At 36.9% G+C, this 21,228-nt stretch overlaps 1 pseudogene; it reads right to left on the bottom strand.

Moving 5' to 3' along the window:
• Nucleotides 1-20,047: 20,047 nt before the first annotated feature.
• On the bottom strand, nucleotides 20,048-20,197 carry LOC122687629 (annotated as a pseudogene).
• Between the last annotated feature and the right edge of the window lie 1,031 nt (nucleotides 20,198-21,228).

The raw sequence follows: 21,228 nt of genomic DNA, 5'->3' as shown, positions 1-21,228 counted from the left end.
GGACAGGCTGAGTACAAACACACACATATTTATCTCAGGCAGGCTTCTCAAATTTGAAACCGTTGTGTTTTTAATCAACTGTTCCCCATGTGATATTAATCTTTGAAAATCTTAAAACTGAGAAGGTCATGTTTTTCCCATCTGCTGTGAATCACCAGAGATCGGTTCCATCTTAGAAATTTCACTCTCCAAAATGAACCCGTTTTCAGTGACACACAGTCTCTATTTGGAAAACAGAATTAATTGCAAAACATCAATTTGTCTTGGATATTCATTATCTGTGTTTATTACTGTCCTAGAAAATTGTGTTACAATTTCCTTTTAATTATCTTCCTGAAGATACACCTCACTTCCTGATGACAAGTGGAAGACATCCAAATGACTACCAGCCTTAATTATGATATGTTACTTATTCAGAAGCTTTAGTAACTGTTCATGGTCACTGAATGTTTATTAACTCGTGTTTCAAATGGCAACATTTACCTAATCTGGCCCATAAAATATTATAGTATATCATATATATGTGAAATTCAATGAATTGATTTTGATGGCTTCATAAGATTATTTTGTTTTGGAAAAATATTTTACTATTGGCTTCTAATCTGTGTGAATAATTAATTTATACATAAAACATATATACATAGAGATATGGAAGGAATCAGGCTACAATGCTTCGTTTATTATAGGAGATATTATAAGGAAATAATTATATGATTCATTAAGAAAGAGGTCTCCATAGGACCCTGAAGGCTTTTCTGTATGGAAGAAAAGAATTATTGAAGCATTGGTATGGGAAGAAGAAAAATGATATGATATTTAAAGAAAAAATGTAAGAATTTCTGCTTTGATAAAGTAGAGATTCTGCATATGATTGCAGGTTCTGAGAGTAAGTGGAACATGTGGACACATATTTGAGATAGGCCAGAGGCCAACAGAGTTCTTTTTAAATATCCAACCGTATTATTCCATTGGCTTGAGTGTGTTATTACATGTGCTGTGATCAAAGAGAAGCCCAGACCGAACTGAAGCCACATCTGCAGGAGTCATAAGCAAGATTTAGTCATGCACATGAGGAAAATGACATTTTATTATCACTTTCATGTACCAAATCGATTTATGGGGCAAGCACTCAATAAATGTTAGCTGTTACTATCCTTAGTGATGTGATTGAAAAGAAATTTCTGGAGCAAGTGCAGCTGTTGAATGCTTCCAGCAGGGGGAAGCAGACCTCTTCACAGTGAGGGTGGCTGACGAGGGTGTCCATTTGCGACTGCAAAGTACCAGGGAGTTGGTTTGGCGGCATCCCAGGATCGTCTTTACCCATCGCTTTAGTCTTCCCTCTTCTGTAGGCATTTATTCCTTCAACTTGCATTTCTTTAGTTAAATCTGATGGAGGCAGTAAATATTTTAGTAACAGCATATGAATGTACATTATGTATTTTATACACTGATAAATTACTCCAGAGCAGTCTTGTCAAGTATCAGTTAAGGATATCTACTCCTATTGAGTTTGGAATCTAGAACCACAGACTACTTGGCAGGCATCCTCCAAATCTGAGCTTAGCCACAGACAAATTGGAAATGCAAACATAATATTGACACCCTCACAGCTATGCCATTCCAGCTCAACTGTGGCTATGTCCTTGACTTTGTCTTCTTCAGGTCAAGGAGAAAAGTTGGCAAAGTTCACTTAATATTTATTTTTTCAGAAGTTTAAGCTCATGGTTAAGCTCACCCAGACAAGTGGGGCTGCTGGTATCCACTTGCCCTTGTTTTTCCAATTGTTGAAGTTTTCTCCAAAGTAAGGTGAGATTAGCCAGGATTGCTGGGTTTCTCCCAGAAACTCAATCTCATCATCTGACATGTCAACTTGGACATGACACTGTGCTTAGAATTCTGGATAAATAAATATTGTTGGCACCTTATGGGATCATGATGGACTCATAGCATATAACTCTTAACCCTTGAATTTGTAGCTTTGGAGTTGCCCAGGTATTTTTCTGGGAATAATGTCTACCATGAATTATTTATTCCATTATTATGGATAATGTTGTAATTGTTTAGTTTGCTTATTTGTAATTTTGTTTGCTTATTTCTAATGTTAGTTTCATAATCTTATTTGGAAAGCAAACAAAAAATTAACAATAGGAACATTGGGGGTTGGACATGCTATCAATATGGAGTTTTAAGTTTTGTGTGTTTGTGTTTGTGAGTGTGTGGGGGGTGCTGGGGGAGGGAGAGAGGGGGGATCTCTTTGGATACTATGAAATTCAAGATGTTTAAAGATTGCAACAATGGTTAGTGGCACCCAGAGGACGGAGGAGAGGTAGAATGTCCATGTCTGGCAGGGAAGTAGGCCAGAGAAACCCAAAGGTGCGGTGATGCTTCATGGCAATACACAGGGGGAATCACAGTGAAGTGGGCAGAGGCGGTTCCCGATGGGAGATGCAGGGCCATTGTGGGTGTTTATTCCCGATATTGCCCAGCATCTGGCCTTTGTGTGTACTGCCCTGTGGCCTGTACAGTATAGGATCCCCTGGATTACATATGGTAGTACTGGACACGGCAAGTAACAAAAAGCAACTCAAGAAAACCCTAAAAGAAATAGTTTTGAGGATTACATGGCTTCATGTGTGATAAGGGTCTGAAATATTTAGTTTGGGTAGTAAAAGAAAGGATGACCACAGAACACTAGAAAATTTCAGAGTGGTGAGACAACTTTCTAGTTTTAAAAAAAAGTTTCAATAAGAACCTATTTGCTCAGTCGTGCCGATTCTTTTGTGACCCCATGGACTGTGTCCGCCAGGTTCCCTGGTCCATGGGGTTTCCCAGGCAAAAATATTGGAGTGGGTAGCCCTTCCCTTTTCCAGGGGTTCTTCCTGACCCAGGACTCAAACCCATGTCTCCTGCATTGTCAGGCAGGTTATTTACCACTAAGTCACCAGAGAATCCCAATTTTGCTCTTATTCTAGCAACTAAGTATTTTCCCTGTATGCTTACCTTGTGATTTTGCATTCAGAAATGATCTATATTTCTCATTCCCTTAATGAAAAAATCTGTTAGTTTTACTTTTCCTGCTGTCTCTGGGTTTCTGTACTATATTTCTTTTACTGTTCCCTTGGAATAATTCTTATCTTTCCCTTATACCCTCATGGCTGAGCCTCCTTCAAGTAGGTGTTGTACCCAATCCCATACTTTAATCACATTAAATATAGAAAATCTATTATCATGAAAATGCATAAAGAGATATATACTTTTAATATCCACTTATTATCACTTACCAGTAGGAATGGCAGGAAAGCCACTCTTCCCTGAGTGGTTATCTCTTCAATGTACATTTTACTCTCTTCCACATTAAATGGGCTTCTCTGGTAGCACAGTTGGTAAAGAATCCACCTGTGGGGAAAAAAAAAAAAAGAATCCACCTGTGATGCAGGAGACTGCCTGCAATGCAGGTAACTGGGGTCTAGAAGATCCCCAGGTCAGGAAGATCCCCTGGAGAAGGAAATGGCAGCCCATTCCAGTATTCTTGCCTGAGCAATTCTGTGGATAAAGGAGCCTGGCTGGCTACTTCCCATGGGGTTGCAAGAGTTGAACCTGACTTGGGGACTAAAACACCACCACCACATTATTAATAAATGATAAAAGCAGGGCTACTTTTTCCCCACTGATGGTAGTTTAAGAGTATTATGCTTCTGCTTCTCAAATAATATCTCAGTCTATGTGATGTGTTTGGAAAGGAGCTGGAAATGCCCAAATCTATGTAAAATGATTTGCATTTATGTAGTTGACAGGCTGTTTTACTAAGCTTTCTATGTTTTATTACCTAGAAGGGACAATCCATTAGCAGATTATGTTTTCTGATACAGTATGTGTTTCTGAATTTTTGAGCTGTTACTTAACCTTTAAGCGATTGCTGAGGCACCCTCTCCTCCATGAAGCAAAAGATTGCTTCCTTCTTCAGTAAGTGGACTTCTGTGCTTATATATCCTCTCACGGCTAATAGCGTCTGTTTTGCAAATGTTTACTCTACCTCCATAAATGGCTTTTGAGCGGTGATCTGAGGTTCCTCATCACAACCACCAGCAAACAGCTGGCAGGAAAAAGCTGGCAATAATGTTTTCTGAATTGGCCTGAGCAGGAGGAAAGTTAAGGGAGAAGCAGTCAGGGAGCATTTCCTGGGTGCCGATCCTCTACTTCCTCAGGTGGTTATCTTTTAAACTTTCCCACAATTCTCTACCAATTTTGTTAAGAGAGCAACGTCCATAATGACTCAGAGGGAGAAGAGTTGAAATTTGCCTTTCATTACCCAGCATATCTTGTGTCCTAGTATATTCCAAATGATTCCTCCACTGAAATCAATCAATATTTGTATCTCAGCTGACTAAGAGTAAATATCATTACAAGTAGACAAGAGAAATGGGTGGTAAAGGCATTTTAAAATTTATAAGAAAAGATTATGGCCACTTGTAAGAAAAGCAGATACTGGACATATTTACATAGATATTTTATTACTGGATTGAAAATTATAGAAGTCATTACTTAAAAAAATACTCGGTAAATGATTCTCTTGTTTAGCTTAAAATATTTGGAATCACTATTAACACTGGTTGGTGAGAGGAAGGTTGTAAAATGTACTGCAGCTAGAGTTAACAATAGAAAAAATACATTATGACCGTCCCTAGATGAGGGCTTCTACTGCCATTCCCTAGTACCCCAGTTTTTGAAACTGTTTCAAAACCCCCATATTTTTTAAAAACCAGAGTGGATAATTATTATAGAATTTTAGATAGGTATGTGTGTATACATACATATATGTGTATGTATATATAAAACTATAGTTAAAATATTTAGAAAATCTAGCAATGCTGATGAAATGGAAGCTGGTTGCGTACAGAAGTAGATACTTGTCATTTATGGCTACTTAGACTTTTTCGAATAGTTTTGTTTTTTTTTTTCATATTTTGATTGTTCCTCATATTCTCATAGTTAATTACCCTTCCCAAGATAATAAAATAAAATGAAAGATGCATAACTTAGGTCTCACAAAACAGACATAAGCATACAAGAGTTGGAATTGAACTTGAGCTTCATGGGGCATTCGTGGGACTTGCTTCTTGCTGCTGGCATGGGTGGAGGCAGGAGCTGGGTATCTCTGCCCTCTGCAGTAGCATTCTCTCTCCTAGCAGGCCGATTGTGCAATGATGTTTGGGAAATTATTTCTGGAATTTCACCTGTTAGTCTTCCTACAGTACTGTGAGGTTTTAAACAGCCTTTTATAAATTCATTGGCACTCAAATTAGATAGAATTGATTATTCTCTTGTCTGCAAATAGGGGACACATGTCTTATTTTATCAAACTTTTTTTTCCTCTTCTGTTTTGGCCATGCAGTGCGGCTTGAGGGATCTTAGTTCCCTGACCAGGACAGAATCCACACCCTCAGCAGTGAAATCTGAGTCCTAACCACTGGATTGCCAGGGAATTCCTTCATGTGTCTTATTCTAAAATATTGAATATGATGCCTTCATATATCCAGAAACTTATACTTAGCTTCACTTACAGTGACTCTTTGAAAAGCGTTTGTTGATAGTGATAACAGCATTTGCCAAAATATGATTTAGTGAGCCTTATTGCTTAAAATTTGTGTTTACCTTTTTTATTTTTCTCTGTGAGAGTGTAAATACTCTGTACTTAAATACTGTAGTTATCTGTATTGTTAGTAAAAAGAAGATGCATGCATCATGAGGGATATTTTTAAATTCTAACTTGAAAACCTAACTTTGCCAAGAAATTTGGTTTCTGAAACCCCTGTAAGGATAAATATATATATAAGCCAAATCTTTCTTTTCTATATCTCTTTTGGAACTAGTTCAGAAACATTTCTGCAGCCAAATATATCTGTCAGTTTCTTCTCTATAAAAGGCAAAATTTATGGATTTCACCAAATCATTGCACAGTAAAAAGAAAGAAAATTGAGTAATATGAAGTATAAAAATATTCTTTTATCAATTCAGTGCTCCAAGTATTCTTTGTCTTCAATCTTGTATATCTACATTAAAAAAAGATTTACTGTTTAAACTTTTCTATATTCTATAACATATAAGAATGAGAGATGATATGATAGAATCGATATTTAATTTAAAACATCACTCATCTTGCTTGAAATATTTCCTTTGCTGTTTTATTAGAATCATAAGGAGTTTAAGTCTCATCAGTTTAAAGCATGCTTGAAACATCCCCCTGACACATTCTCATCATTGATCCATGTTTGACCTTTTTAAATTATTCCTTCTTCATTTACTTTTATAATGGTATAATGAACATCTCTGATACTTTCTGGCTATAGTTTATATTTTTCATATTTGTACAATATGCACTCTTTGTAGAATACCAAGCTACTATGGGAGATGAAACCAAAACAGGAGGTCTAGCTTTAGTAAGTGACTTGGAGTCTTTTACAGGGAAAGGATTAACGGAATTAAAAGGAACACCATTAAAGAAAAATTTCTTATAAAAAATACTTGTCAGCATAGGAATTCTGATACAGTTATTGCTTTTGCAAATTAGAACTACTAGAAGGTTAGAAGAACATTAAATTAGCTGATGAGTTTTTGGAAACCAAGGCTAAACTAAATTGTATAAGTCATGGATGCTCGACTCTTTGTATTTTAGCATGATGTGCTTTTAATAGATGGCACATAAATTCAAGCCAACAGAAGAATAGTATTAATAGATAAATACCCTGCTGCTCACTTCTCCCCAGGTATGCTGAAGGTACAGATCATTCTTTAGAAACTTTAACTGGTATAGCAGGTAGGGGAGCTAGAACAAGAACAAAACTATTAATAAATCTCCTTCAAACAAGTACATTATAAAGAATTCTTATGACCTCATACTTCCCTTCTAGGATTAAACATTGTGTTATAATTCTATAAATACATTGTCTATTCTTATTTTTGTATATGTCCTATTAAGTCATCCTTGTTGTATATAGATCATTGTGAGCTTTTCTTGAGCTAGAAGATTTTTTTATGATTGTTTTACAATATTGGTTTGCTTTCTGTCATACGTCAACATGAATTAGCCATAGGTGTACATGTGTCCCCTCCCTCTTGAGTCTCCCTCCCACCTCCTGCCCATTCCCACCCCTCTAGATTATTTCAGAACACCAGTTTGAGTTTCCTGAGTCATACAGAGAATTCCCACTGGCTATCTATTTACAAACATGAATGTATATACATCCATGCCACTCTCTCTATTTATCTCCCACTTTGCCTCTTCTTCCCCACCCTTGTCCATAAGTCTGTTCTCTATGTCTGTGTTTCCATTGCTTCTCTGTGAACAGATTCTTCAGTACCATCTTTCATGTTGTTGTGTCCGACTCTTTGCTACCCCATGGACTGCAACACACCAGGCTTCCGTGTCCATCACCAACTCCCGGAGCTTGCTCAAACTCATGTCCATTGAGTTGGTGATGCCATCTAACCATCTCGTCCTCTGTCATCCCCTTCTCCTCCTGCCTTCATTAATTCCTAGCATCAGAGTCTTTTCTAATGAGTTGGCTTGGGACTTCAGCTTCAGCATCAGTCATTCCAATGCACATTCAGGGTTGATTTCCTTTAGTATTGACTGATTTGATCTTCTTGCAGTCCAATGGACTCTCAAGAGTCTTCTCCAACACTATAGTTCAGAAGCTTCAGTTCTTCTTGCTCTGCCTTATTTATGGTGCAACTCTCACATCTATAGTATCCTCCTAAATTCCATGAAAGTGAAAGTTGCTTAGTCATGTTCGACTCTTTGCGACCCATGGACTGTAGCTTGTCAGGCTCCTCTGTCCATGGAATTCTCCAGGCAAGAATACTGGAGTGGGTAGCCATTCCCTTCTCCAGGTAATCTTCCCAACCCAGGGATCAAGCCCAGGTCTCCCACATTGCAGGCAGATTCTTTTATATGTGTTACTACATGATATTTATTTTTCTCTTTTTATGGGGGATCTGATGAGGTTGGAGTGATGCTAGGTTTAGATGGTTTTAATATTTGGAGTGTTGTTTTTGGTGGAAATTGGGTGGCGAATTGCAGATAGGACAAGGAGCCAGTTTTGAGGGTTTTCATGGTAACAGCCGAGACATACAGTAATGGCAAAGGCTTTAAAAAAAGTGTATACATACGTGATGTTTTCAAAGGTGAATCAAAGGTAAACAAGCATCCTTTTTTATTTTTCTATTACATTCCTACATTAGTCTTCTAGGACTGCCATAACAAAATTCCCCCAGATTGTGTGGCTTAAACAACAGAAATTTATTTTCTTCCAGTTTTAGAGGCTGGAAGTCCAGATAAGGTGTCAGCAAGTTTGTTTTCTCCTGAGGCCCCTTCCTTGGCGTGGGGATGGTGCCTTCTTTTAACCTCCTCACTCAGCCTCTTCTCTGTGCTCAGGCACCCTAGTGTCTCTTCTGGGTGCTTGTATTTTGTCTACTTATTAAGACATGAGAGATGGGGGTTCAGTTCCTGGGTAGGAAAGAGTCCCTGGAGTAGGAAGTGGCAACCATTCCAGTATTCTTGCCTGGAAGATTCCACGTACAGAGGAACCTGGCAGGCTACAGTCCATGGGGTCACAAAGTGTCAGACACAGCTGAGTGGCTAAGCATGCACAGCCCAGCAAGGTTGAGTTAGATTTTAAAATCAAGGCTAAATGGGCTGGTTTTAACTTACTGTTTTAAGGTCCTATCTCCAAAAATACATAGTCACACTCTGAGGTATTGGGGTTTGGACTTCACAGAATTTTAGAGGGACACAGTCAAGCCCATGATGATCCCCTTACTTGAAATATAATCATCACCCAGACATACTATGAACAACTATATACCAAACAAATTATAAAACTTCTCTTTTCCCTAACAAGCCAATATTTTATTGCCTTGTCACAAAATATATTCTCTCTTTTTTCTCTGTCATAATTTTACTCATCCTTCAAGACTTCACTGCGTCTTCTGGGGACATCTTTAATCCATCTGGCTAGAAGTGATCTCTGCCCTTGGCTTCCATTTGATTTTTTTTTTTTATCACACCCTATTAGTACTTTTATCAAATGAAATCTTCTATAAAAATTGATGTGTGCCTTATTTCTTTTTTCATATTATACTTGATAGAACTCAGTCTTATTTGTTTTGAAATCCCTGCACTACATAGTGCAATGTCTTGTGTATGGTGGATACTAAATATGCTTTGTTGAGTGTTTAAGACTTAATGATGTAAAAAGACTGGTTATATTTTTTACTCCATCTGTTAGCATTCTTCTAATATTTTCAACTTTATTCAGAGAGGATTTAACACAAAAATCCTTCAAAACTTATGGTACAGTTTTAATGACTGCCTTGTTTAGCATATTTCATGCATCTTTGACATGATAGGTAGGCAGACAAAAACAGCAGCGAAGACTGAGGTTAACAAACTTAATCTAATGAAGCAGAAAAAAGGCTAATAGAGTTCTGCCAAGAGAACACACTGGTCATAGCAAACACCCTCTTCCAACAAAACAAGAGAAGACTCTACACATGGACATCAGCAGTCGGTCAACACTGAAATCAGATTGATTATATTCTTTGCAGCCAAAGATTGAGAAGCTCTATATAGTCAGCAAAAACAAGACTTGGAGCTGACTGTGGCTTAGATCACGAACTCCTTACTGCCAGATTCAGACTTAAATTGAAGAAAGTGGGGAAAACCACTAGACCATTCAGGTATGACCATTCAGGATTTGACCTAAATCAAATCCCTTATGACTATAAAGTGGAAGTGAGAAATATTTAAGGGATTAGATCTGCTAGACAGAGTGCCTGATGAACTGTGGTTGGAGGTTCGTGGCATTGTATAGGAGACAGAAATCAAGGCCATCCCCAAGAAAAAGAAACGCAAAAAAGCAAACTGGCTGTCTGAGGAGGCCTTATAAATAGCTGAGAAAAGAAGAGAGGTGAAAAGCAAAGGAGAAAAGGAAAGATATTCCCATTTGAATGCAGAGTTCCAAAGAATAGCAAGGAGAGATAAGAAAGCCTTCCTCAGTGCTCAATGCAAAGAAATAGAGGAAAACAACAGAATGGGAAAGACTAGAAATCTCTTCAAGAAAATTAGAGATGCCAAGGGAACATTTCATGCAAAGATGGGCTCAATAAAGGACAGAAATGGTAGGGACCTAACAGAAGCAGAAGATATTAAGAAGAGGTGGCAAGAATACACAGAAGAACTGTACAAAAAAGATCTTTACGATCCATATAATCACGATGGTGTGATCATTCACACTCACCTAGAGCCAGACATCCTGGAATGTGAAGTCAAGTGGGCCTTAGGAACCATCATTATGAACAAAGCTAGTGGAGGTGATGGAATTCAAGTTGAGCTATTTCAAATCCTAAAAGATGATGCTGTGAAAGTGCTTCACTCAATATGTCAGCAAATTTGGAAAACTCAGCAGTGGCCACAGGACTGGAAAAAGTCAGTTTTCATTCTAATCCCAAAGAAAGGCAATGCCAAAGAATGCTCAAACAACCACAAAATTTACTCATTTCACATGCTAGTAGAGTAATGCTCAAAATTCTCCAAGCCAGGCTTCAGCAATAATGACCCGTGAACTTCCAGATGTTGAAGCTGGTTTTAGAAAAGGCAGAGGAACCAGAGATCAAATTGCCAACATCTGCTGGATCATCAAAAAAGCAAGAGAGTTCCAGGAAAACATCTATTTCTGCTTTATTGATTATTCCAAAGCCTTTGACTGTGTGGATCACAATAAACTGTGGAAAATTCTGAAGGAGATGGGAATACCAGACCACCTGACCTGCCTCTTGAGAAACCTGTATGCAGGTCAGGAAGCAACAGTTAGAACTGGATATGGAACAACAGACTGGTTCCAAATAGGAAAAGGAGTATGTCAAGGCTGTATATTGTCACCCTGTTTATTTAACTTCTATGCAGAGCACATCATGAGAAATGCTGGGCTGGAAGAAGCACAAGCTGGAATCAAGATTGCCGGGAGAAATATCAATAACCTCAGATATTCAGATGACACCACCTTTATGGCAGAAAGTGAAGAAGAACTAAAGAGCCTCTTTTTTTTTTTTTTTCTAAAGAGCCTCTTGATGAAAGTGAAAGAGGAGATTGAAAAAGTTGGCTTAAAGCTCAACATTCAGAAAACTCAGATCATGGCATTCGGTCCCATCACTTCATGGCAAATAGATGGTGAAACAGTGGGAACAGTGGCTGACTTTATTTTTTGGGGCTCCAAAATCACTGTAGATGGTGATTGCTGCCATGAAATTAAAAGACACTTACTCCTTGGAAGGAAAGTTATGACCAACCTAGACAGCATATTAAAAAGCAGGGACATTGCTTTGCCAACAAAGGTCCATCTAGTCAAGGCTATGGTTTTTCCAGTGGTCATGTATGGATGAGAGTTGGACTATAAAGAAAGCTGAGGACCAAAGAATGGATGCTTTTGAACTGTGGTGTTGGAGAAGACTCTTGAGAGTCCCTTGGACTGCAAGGAGATCCAACCAGTCCAACCTAAAGGAGATCAGTCCTGGGTGTTCATTGGTAGGACTGATGTTGAGGCTGAAACTCCAATACTTTGGCCTCCTGATGAGAAGTGCTGACTCATTTGAAAAGACCCTGATGCTGGGAGGAAAGATTGAGGGCAGGAGGAGAAGGGGACGACAGAGGATGAGATGGTTGGATGGCATCACCGACTCAATGGGCATGAGTTTAGATAGACTCCGGGTTTGATGCTGGACAGGGAGGCCTGGGATGCTGTGGTTCATGGGGTCGCAAAGAGTTGGACATGACTGAGCAACTGAAATGAATGGAATCTAATCAGTTTGTAGAGAACATAAATGATTGTTTATTGAAAATAATGGCAATTTTCCTGTTTCAATTGCATTCTTAGAATACGTAAAGAATACTATGGATGTGTAACATATGTAATATGGAGTAAACACACAAGAAAATGGAACATTTATCAAGAATCTACGTTAGGAGAATAAAAGTGGTCGGTAGAATACTGCAGGCCTTTATTTTCTATTTAGTAGAGACTAAGAATTTATAGTCAGCCTTTAAACAATTCAGATCATGGCATCCAGGCCCATCCTTCATGGCAAATAGAAGGGGAAAAAAGTGGAAGTAGTGATAGATTTTCTTTCCTTGGGCTCCAAAATCACTGTGGAGGGTGTCTGCAGCCATGAAATTAAAAGATGCTTGCTCTTTGGTAGGAAAGCTATGATAAACCTAGAGAGTGTATTAAAAATCAAAAATATCACTTTGCCAACAAAGGTCCATATAGTCAAAGCTATGGTTTTTCCAGTAGTCATGTACAGATGTGAGAGAAGGATCATTTGGAAGGCTGAGTGATGAAGAATTGATGCTTTTGAACTTTGGTGTTGGAGAAGACTCTTGAGAGCCCCTTGGACTGCAAGGAGATCAAACCAGTCAATCCTATAGGAAATCAACCCTGAATATTCATTGGAAGGACTAATGCTAAAGCTGAAGTTCCAGTACTTTGGCCAACTGCTGCAAAGAGGTGACTCATTGGAAAAGAACCTGATGCTAGGAAAGATTGAAGGCAAAAGAAGAAGAGGGTGGCAGAGGATGAGATAGATGGCATCGTCAACTCAATGGACATAAATTTAAGCAAACTCTGGAAGATAGTGAAGGCAGGGAAGCCTGATGTGCTGCAGTCCATGGGGTTGCAAAGAGTCAGACATCACTTAGCAACTGAACAACAATAGCAACACCAACAATAGGAAGTTATAGACCAGGAACCACAAAAAAGTGCAGCATTCTTCTTATTTATTTTTTATTTTTTTTAGAATTTCTATTTCCCTGTAGAGACTTATAGCAAAATCATTAATTTGAAAAAAGTCTGTGTCTTTGGGAATAGCAATTAACAGAGTTGGAATGTGATGGAAAGAATACTTTGGAAAGTGCAACTGTTTCCCCAGCTATGTTTTACAGTAAATGAGAGATCTAAGCTCTGGAGAAGAAGTAAAATAAGATGTAAAATTTGGGGGCTCACTCTTTGATTCAGAGAAGATAAGAAGAGGGACTTCTGAAGTCATATACTCTGTGATGCCACATACGGGGTTCCCAGAGATGGGAGTTTTTGATTCTGCTTTGTTTTCCCTTATGGTGTGTAAAGGAAGGAGCTTTTCATATTTCCTAGTTTCTGACAACCCATCCAGGAGGCCGGTCTTTGAACTTCTACACATCCATTACCACAGATTCTAAATTTATCTAGAGCACATTTTGTCTCTAAACTCTGAACAGATGGAGAAGGATGCTGTCTAAGAAAAGCAGAAGTAACAGAATTACATGCTGCTTTGAATGATCTTCATTAAGATCATTTATTGTGTTAATGCTTGGACTGCATCCTTTTCCTCCAAGGATAAGTGACTGCTGGCTTAAGTGTGGCCAGAAGAGATGAGCAACATTATTACATTTTTTTCCTGGCCAGCAATAAAGTTAAAGATAAACATGGAAAGAGGATAGAAGGTTGGGGGAATGAAAGGTCTTTCCCTGAAAAGTCATATTCAGTAGTTTAGGTGGGGCAAAAAGTGATCTGGGGAAGTGCATATAAGAATCTATATTTTTAAACTCAGATCTTATAGAGCAGATGAGTGGGAAGAACATTACCAAAATCTTCTTTCTTCTCTTTGAGTTCATAGTGATTAAAAAACAAAATTATACCAAAAACATAGGAGTAGGTGTAGAAATGATGCATTGACCTTCATTGAAATAAGAAAAAAAGAAAAAATGATAAGGGATATTTGCAAGGACATTCTGAGGAATATATCTAGGCTAGATCAGGGTTTAAGATAAATGTGGAAACTTATGAATGTGTTGTCATAAATGGATGGCTGTCATAAATTCTAAATTCCCAGAATATCCTGCATGTCCCTTGAAATGCCATCTTAGTATTAGTGAATGTACTATACTGAATTAGCAGAAATTCAGGGTACATTTTTATTAACATTAAAATAAAGTATAACTTTTTCATGAAGTTATAAATAAAGTATAAATCTTGATTTTGTGTGTTTTGCACCTAGCATGGAAATGTTTGCAAATATGGGAGAAAACTAGTCATGGCCATTCCAGATCTGGTCTTAGATCAGTGAGTGCTTCTCCAACTTGAGTGTGATACTAGTCACCTGGGGAATTTGGATAAAATCTTGTTTCTGATTCACTAAGTCTAGGATGGATTTCTGAATTTCTAATAAGTTCCCAGATGATGTTGTTACTGGTTGAAAACCCACACTTTAAAGAGCAGGGCCTTAGGTGACTTAAGATTCCCCCCACCCACACACTTGTATCAAATATTTTCCTAATGAGTTTCAACACAAAAATTTTAATCAATTATTTTTGGAGAACATTTGAAAAATTAAAAGTCCTTAAAGTTGTGACAGAGACAATATGTGAAATATGGTTTCTTTTTTTAATTTATATAAATATGACCATGGGACATCAGAGAAGAAAAATCAGTAGACACCAGATACGTATATGAACACAGTTTCATTTTATATTTAAAATATATAATTATTTTGATTTAATGTTAATCATTTAAGTTAGTCTCTCAGTCTTCCTCTCAGACATCCATTTGTTTGAGCATTTAGTAGAGTTCCTGCCATTTTGAGTACTCAATAAACATTTTCTAAATGAATGAATGAGAAAAAGAGTGATATACTTAGAAGTTTATTCTGCATGGCAATCATATATTATAAATAGTTCTTTAAATATTTGTAACCAATATGTTTATCTTCAGGAAGAGGACTTATCAACTCTTCACATTTTTCTATTTGCCTTGGATCCATTTTATATACATTTACATGTATTTACACACCAGGTATTAAGATTTGAGTAAAGGAATTATGTCGTATTCTTTGTCTCCAGCACTGCTTTAGAAACCATCATATAGAGATTCACTGGGACAAACAAGTCCCAAAAGTTTTAGGAGAAGCTGGTATCACTGTAACTAGTGATACCAGTCACATCATAACTAAGTTGTTTTTTTAATGAAATAAATGTTGATTTTGTAGGAAAAAAAATTCCCACTCTGAAAAATGGAAGGTTTAATAAAGAAGGGCAAGGAGACATTAAAAGAAGATGCTGGCAAAAGTGTTGATAAGAGAGATCACAGAATATGAGAACAAACTATGTGAGATAAGAAATGATCTTAAGTGGTGAATTATACTTTAAAATATTGCCTAGAGCCAGCCCGAATTCTTTTTCTTTTAAAAAAGCAAACATTTGAGCATGAATCTTCTCTATCTTCTTTATCTCAAAGTTAAATCTCTCTTGCCTTTGGATTCCAGAGAACACTCAGATTTTCTCTACCTCCTGAAACCCCTCACCAAGTGTGCTGATTAGCTTCAGTTCTGGTGCTATGATGTGGGCTACGTTTGTACCACATTGCTTATTATTAGTTGTCTCATCAGGAAAAATGTGTGGGTTAATATGATAATTTATGTGGTAAAAGAAAAAAAAAAGACAGCTGATTACAAACCAGAAAACTTAGTTTTTGTTCTCAGCATTTCCATTCTTTCTGTGTGACCTTGTGGAAGGTATTTAATGTTTCTTGGTTTCAGAATGACAGTGGGTGGACTGCACCAGCCTCTCTGATTTTGAACTTTTAAGTTTCGATCTTGTGAAGTGTTTTTTGATAATCTCATTTAAAGTAATTAAAATAAATATAGAATGCAAATCACAGACATTTGGTCTTGTCAGTTTCTGTTAAAAGACAGCTTTCATTTGATTTGGACATATACTTGACATAATCAACCTTATGTTTCAATGCAATGTCCTTGAAAATACTGAGTTTCTAATGAAATGGAAACTGACTCTGTATCATGTTTTTTAGCATAAGTGTATTTTAAAGAACCATGAAATTTACATACATGATGTATTTTTATTCTTGAGCTTCTGAAGTAAATACTAAGTCAGAATTTAATTTTAGTGTATAAAGGTGTCAACATTTTCTGCAATGGAAATATCTTGGACATAATTTTCAAAGTCTATGAGAAATTAATTCTCTCTTTATATACATACATCCATATGTGTGTATATATGTATGCATATATATATACACACACACATATTCTTTGTTTCAGTAGAGAAGACTCAGGCTGAAATCATGTAATTACTTGATTTTTAAGCATTGATATGTCAATGAATTGAGGCTAAATTCTAGTTCTCAGATGGGAGGGAGATTTAAGAGGGAGGGGACAAATGCACACCTATGGTTAATTCATGTTGGTGTATGACAAATCAAACCAATATTGTAAACCAATCATTAATGAATTAAAAATAAATATAAAAAGAATATCCTTCTGAATATAAAAGCCAAAATAAATCCAATATAATTTTCAAATAGTGCTACGAACATGTTTTTTCCCACTTAGAAAAGGAAACACTACACACTCTGAAAAAATCCAAGAATATCAAATATGTTAAGCTAAGAGGCAAAAATTAGCCCTTATTAGGATTATCTTGAATTATCCCTGATGCTCCATGGTTCTGAAGAAGACAACCAAGAAGGAGTTATTCCTATAACTGTCTTTTGGCAATGATTATTACAATTTGTTCAGTGTGAAACTATCTCAAATGTTAGAAATAGGAATTACAAAAGATACACATAGCACAGTGTCAATTGAAGGAGGCATGATAAAACTGAATGACAAGATGCTTTAATGCACAATTATAATCTACAATATACACATGTTGTGGGAATAAAAGAAATCCTAGGTAATTTTAACTAGTGAATTATATGACATGAGTTATCACAACATATGTCTCTATATTAATTCAGCAATCATAAATGTACAAGTTGTTTCAAGAGTCTCAACAAAAATTAACAGGAATTTGGTGAGATAATAGCACACTTTATTTTTTCAAGGGCTACTTTAAAGACATGATGCTATATGTATCTCCTAAAACAGAGATGTTAGAAAGTCCCTCTGCAATTCAGGAGACCTGAGTTCAATCCCTGTGTCGAAAAGAACCCCTAGAGAAGGGAACGGCAATCCACTCCAGTATACTTGCCTGGAGAATTCCATGGACAGAGGAACCTGGCAGGCTACAGTCCATGGGGTCACATAGAGTCAGACATGACTAAGCGACTAGCACTTTCACTTTCAAAACATGAGGAATAGCAGCTGTTAAAATTAACTACTAATCAAAAATATTTACAAAATCAATCAATATAATTAGTGATTTTTTTTTAAACATTTCACATTACATGTATCTTTTATAGCCAGACTCCTTCAAAATTTATGTAAGCTCAGTGTATAACTTTTGGTGGGTTAGTTAGTTAGTTAAGTCGCTCAGTCATGTCCGACTCTGCGACCCCGTGGACTGTAGCCCACCAGGCTCCTCCGTTCATGGGATTCTCCAGGCAAGAACACTGGAGTGGGTTGCCATTTCCTTCTCCAGGGTATCTTCCCAACCTAGGGATCAAACCCAGGTCTCCTGCATTGCAGGCAGACACTTTAACCTCTGAGCCACCAAGGAAGCATTATTCTAAGTTATACAATTAAAAGAGTTTTCTCTAGTTCTCTGTGATCTCAGAACTCCATTAGGGCTTTCATTTTATTCGCCAGTCTTTTTTTTTTTCTAATATAAATTTATTTATTTTAATTGGAAGCTAATTACTTTACAATATTGTATTGGTTTTGCCATACATTGGCATGAATCCACCACAGGTGCACATGTGTTCCCCATCCTGAACCCTCCTCCCACCTCCCTACCCATCCCATCCCTCTGGGTCATCCCAGTGCACCAGCCCTGAGCACCGTGTATCATGCATTGAACTTGGACTGGCGATTCATTTCACGTATGATAATATACATGTTTCAATGCCATTCTCCCAAAACATCCCACCCTCGCCCTCTCCCACAGAGTCCAAAAGACTGTTCTGTACACCTGTGTCTCTTTTGCTGTCTCGCATACAGGGTTACCTTCTTTCTAAATTCCATATATATGCATTAGTATACTGTATTGGTGTTTTCCTTTCTGGCTTACTTCACTCTGTATCATAGGCTCCAGTTTCATCCACCTCATTAGAATTGATTCAAATGTATTCTTTTTAATGGCTGAGTAATATTCCATTGTGTAAATGTACCACAACTTTCTTATCCATTCATCTGCTGATGGGCATCTAGGTTGTTTCCATGTCCTGGCTATTATAAACAGTGCTGCGATGAACATTGGGGTACACGTGTCTCTTTCAGTTCTGGTTTCCTTGGTGTGTATGCCCAGGAGTGGGATTGCTGGGTCATATGGCAGTTCTATTTCCAGTTTTTTAAGGAATCTCCACACTGTTCTCCATAGTGGCTGTACTAGTTTGCATTCCCACCAACAGTGTAAGAGGGTTCCCTTTTCTCCACACCCTCTCCAGCATTTATTGTTTGTAGACTTTTGGATAGCAGCCATTCTGACTGACGTGAAATGGTACCTCATTGTGGTTTTGATTTGCATTTCTCTCATAATGAGTGATGTTGAGCATCTTTTCATGTGTTTGTTAGCCATCTGTATGTCTTCTTTGGAGAAATGTCTGTTTAGTTCTTTGGCCCATTTTTTGATTGGGTCATTTATTTTTCTGGAATTGAGCTGCAGGAGTTGCTTGTATATTTTTGAGATTCTTTGTCAGTTGCTCCATTTGCTCTATTATTTTCTCCCATTCTGAAGGCTGTCCTTTCACCTTGCTTATAGTTTCCTTTGTTGTGCAAAAGCTTTTAATTTTAATTAGGTCTCATTTGTTTATCTTTGCTTTTATTTCCAATATTCTGGGAGGTGGGTCATAGAGGATCCTTCTGTGATTTATGTCAGGGAGTGTTTTGCCTATGTTTTCCTCTAGGGGTTTAATACTTTCTGGTCTTACGTTTAGATCTTTAATCCATTTTGAGTTTATTTTTGTGTATGGTGTTAGAAAGTGTTCTAGTTTCATTCTTTTGCAAGTGGTTGACCAGTTTTCCCAGAACCACTTATTAAAGAGATTGTTTTTTCTCCATTGTATATTCTTGCCTCCTTTGTCGAAGATAAGGTGTCCATAGGTGTGTGGATTTATCTCTGGGCTTTCTATTTTGTTCCACTAACCTATATTTCTGTCTTTGTGCCAGTACCATACTGTCTTGATGACTGTGGCTTTGTAGTAGAGCCTGAAGTTAGGCAGGTTGATTCTTCCAGTTCCATTCTTTTTTCTCAAGATTGCTTTGGCTATTCGAGGTTTTTTGTATTTCCATACAAATTGTGAAATTATTTGTTCTAGTTCTGTGAAAAATACCATTGGTAGCTTGATAGGGATTGCATTGAATCTATAGATTGCTTTGGGTAGTATAGTCATTTTCACAATATTGATTCTTCTGATCCATGAACACGGTATATTTCTCCATCTATCTGTGTCCTGTTTGATTTCTTTCACCAGTGTTTTATGGTTTTCTATGTATAGGTCTTTTGTTTCTTTAGGTAGATATATTCCTAATTATTTTAGTCTTTTCGTTGCAATGGTGAATGGTATTGTTTCCTTAATTTCTCTTTCTGTTTTTTCATTGTTAGTATATAGGAATGCAAGGGATTTCTGTGTGTTGATTTTATATCCTGCAACTTTACTATATTGATTAGCTCTAGTAATTTTCTGGTGGGGTCTTTAGGGTTTTCTATATAGAGGATCATGTCATGTGCAAGCAGTGAGAGTTTTACTTCTTCTTTTCCAATCTGGATTCCTTTTATTTCTTTTTCTGCTCTGATTGTTGTGGCCAAAACTTCCAAAACTATGTTGAATAGTAGTGGCATTTTATTCACCAGTCTTTGATCCAGTTGCAATTTGGATTTATTTTTCTCAAGAAGCTCTACAGAGTTTCAGAAGTTTAAATACTGATCATTTCATTTAGTTGACTATTTCTGATGTCTGGTCTTTGGTAAAAATTTAATAACAATTACCATCCTCACAAAAATTAGGTATTCAGGTGAACCTAGGTGTTCTCATAATGGAGACAGTTAAAGATCTGAAAAATCAAGATTAATAAGGTTTTCAAAAACCTATGATGGAGGATCTAAATAATTTGCTTGAATCTTTCTAGAATAAATAATCACTTTAATTGGTGTTTGTAAATACTTTTGTCATCTGTTTAACTACACTTGATCTTAGCCAAAAGGCCAAGAAGTGATCTGTTTAACTAAAAGTCATTCTATTCCTAATGTCATTTTTGCTGTTTGTTTCACCCCATTGATACACTTTTAGTAATAAGATTTTATTTTATCAAAATATAATTAGAAGTTTCTTTTGGATTTAATTAATTTACAGATAAAAATTGGAAGAATTCTTGATGGTGCTCTAATAGTTAAAAGTTCCATTTTCTTGGACATATTTGGAGCATGAACATTTGGATTATGAAAATTAAATATACTTTTACCTTCTTTCTATTTCAAAATCAGACAGAAAACTAATGCAAACCTAAGGTTTTTTACAGTGAATTCTTAATGATTCATTTAGGAAATAGTCATCTGTCTTGAAGAGAATTGCTAGTTGTTGTCTTCTCTTCTAAAAGATGAGGATTTCCCAAGGGGAGATAAGAAACTATACTTTCCTTTAAAAATAGTCAGAATCACATAGACTTGAGCCACTGAGATATGTGGTTGAGGGTGAGTTGGGGATTTGAATTTCAAAATTCCAACATAATTTGCCTTGTTGGGAAGGGCATATTATGGGCTTGAAGTGTGTTAGAAGGTTGCAGGGGGACTGGTGATTCTGCTGAAAATCTACCCCCACTAATGGGGATTGCTTCTTGGTGCAGGTTCTGATTAACACATGGAATTCTCAGATCCAGGAACATTCTGGAAGTCCAAACCCTCCTCCCCAAGCAGTGTCAACTGTTCAACCCCTGATCATCAAGCTGTTGATAGATTATAATGAGTTAGTATAAGCTGAATAAAAGAGCTGTCAAAAAAATTTCTAATAAATAGAATAGATTTACAATAGAATAGTTTACTCATCTCTGATCCTAAATGGGTGATTCTATCCAAAGAGTTGCTTGTCTCACTAATACCTAGAATCATTTTAGCTGGGTAGGATTACCTTTTATTTCATGATTCAGGTGACATTTTAGGTGACTCTACCTCAAAGGAACACATTATTTTTAATATCTAATTTATTACAGCAGATCAATATCAGGTCTACTTTTTATAGCAGCTTTGACAGA

The sequence above is a fragment of the Cervus elaphus genome, chromosome 31 (genome assembly GCF_910594005.1).
Source record: "Cervus elaphus chromosome 31, mCerEla1.1, whole genome shotgun sequence".
NCBI lineage: Eukaryota > Metazoa > Chordata > Mammalia > Artiodactyla > Cervidae > Cervus > Cervus elaphus.
Note: the sequence above shows the minus strand (reverse complement) of the source record. Positions and strands in the feature narration are given on the sequence as shown.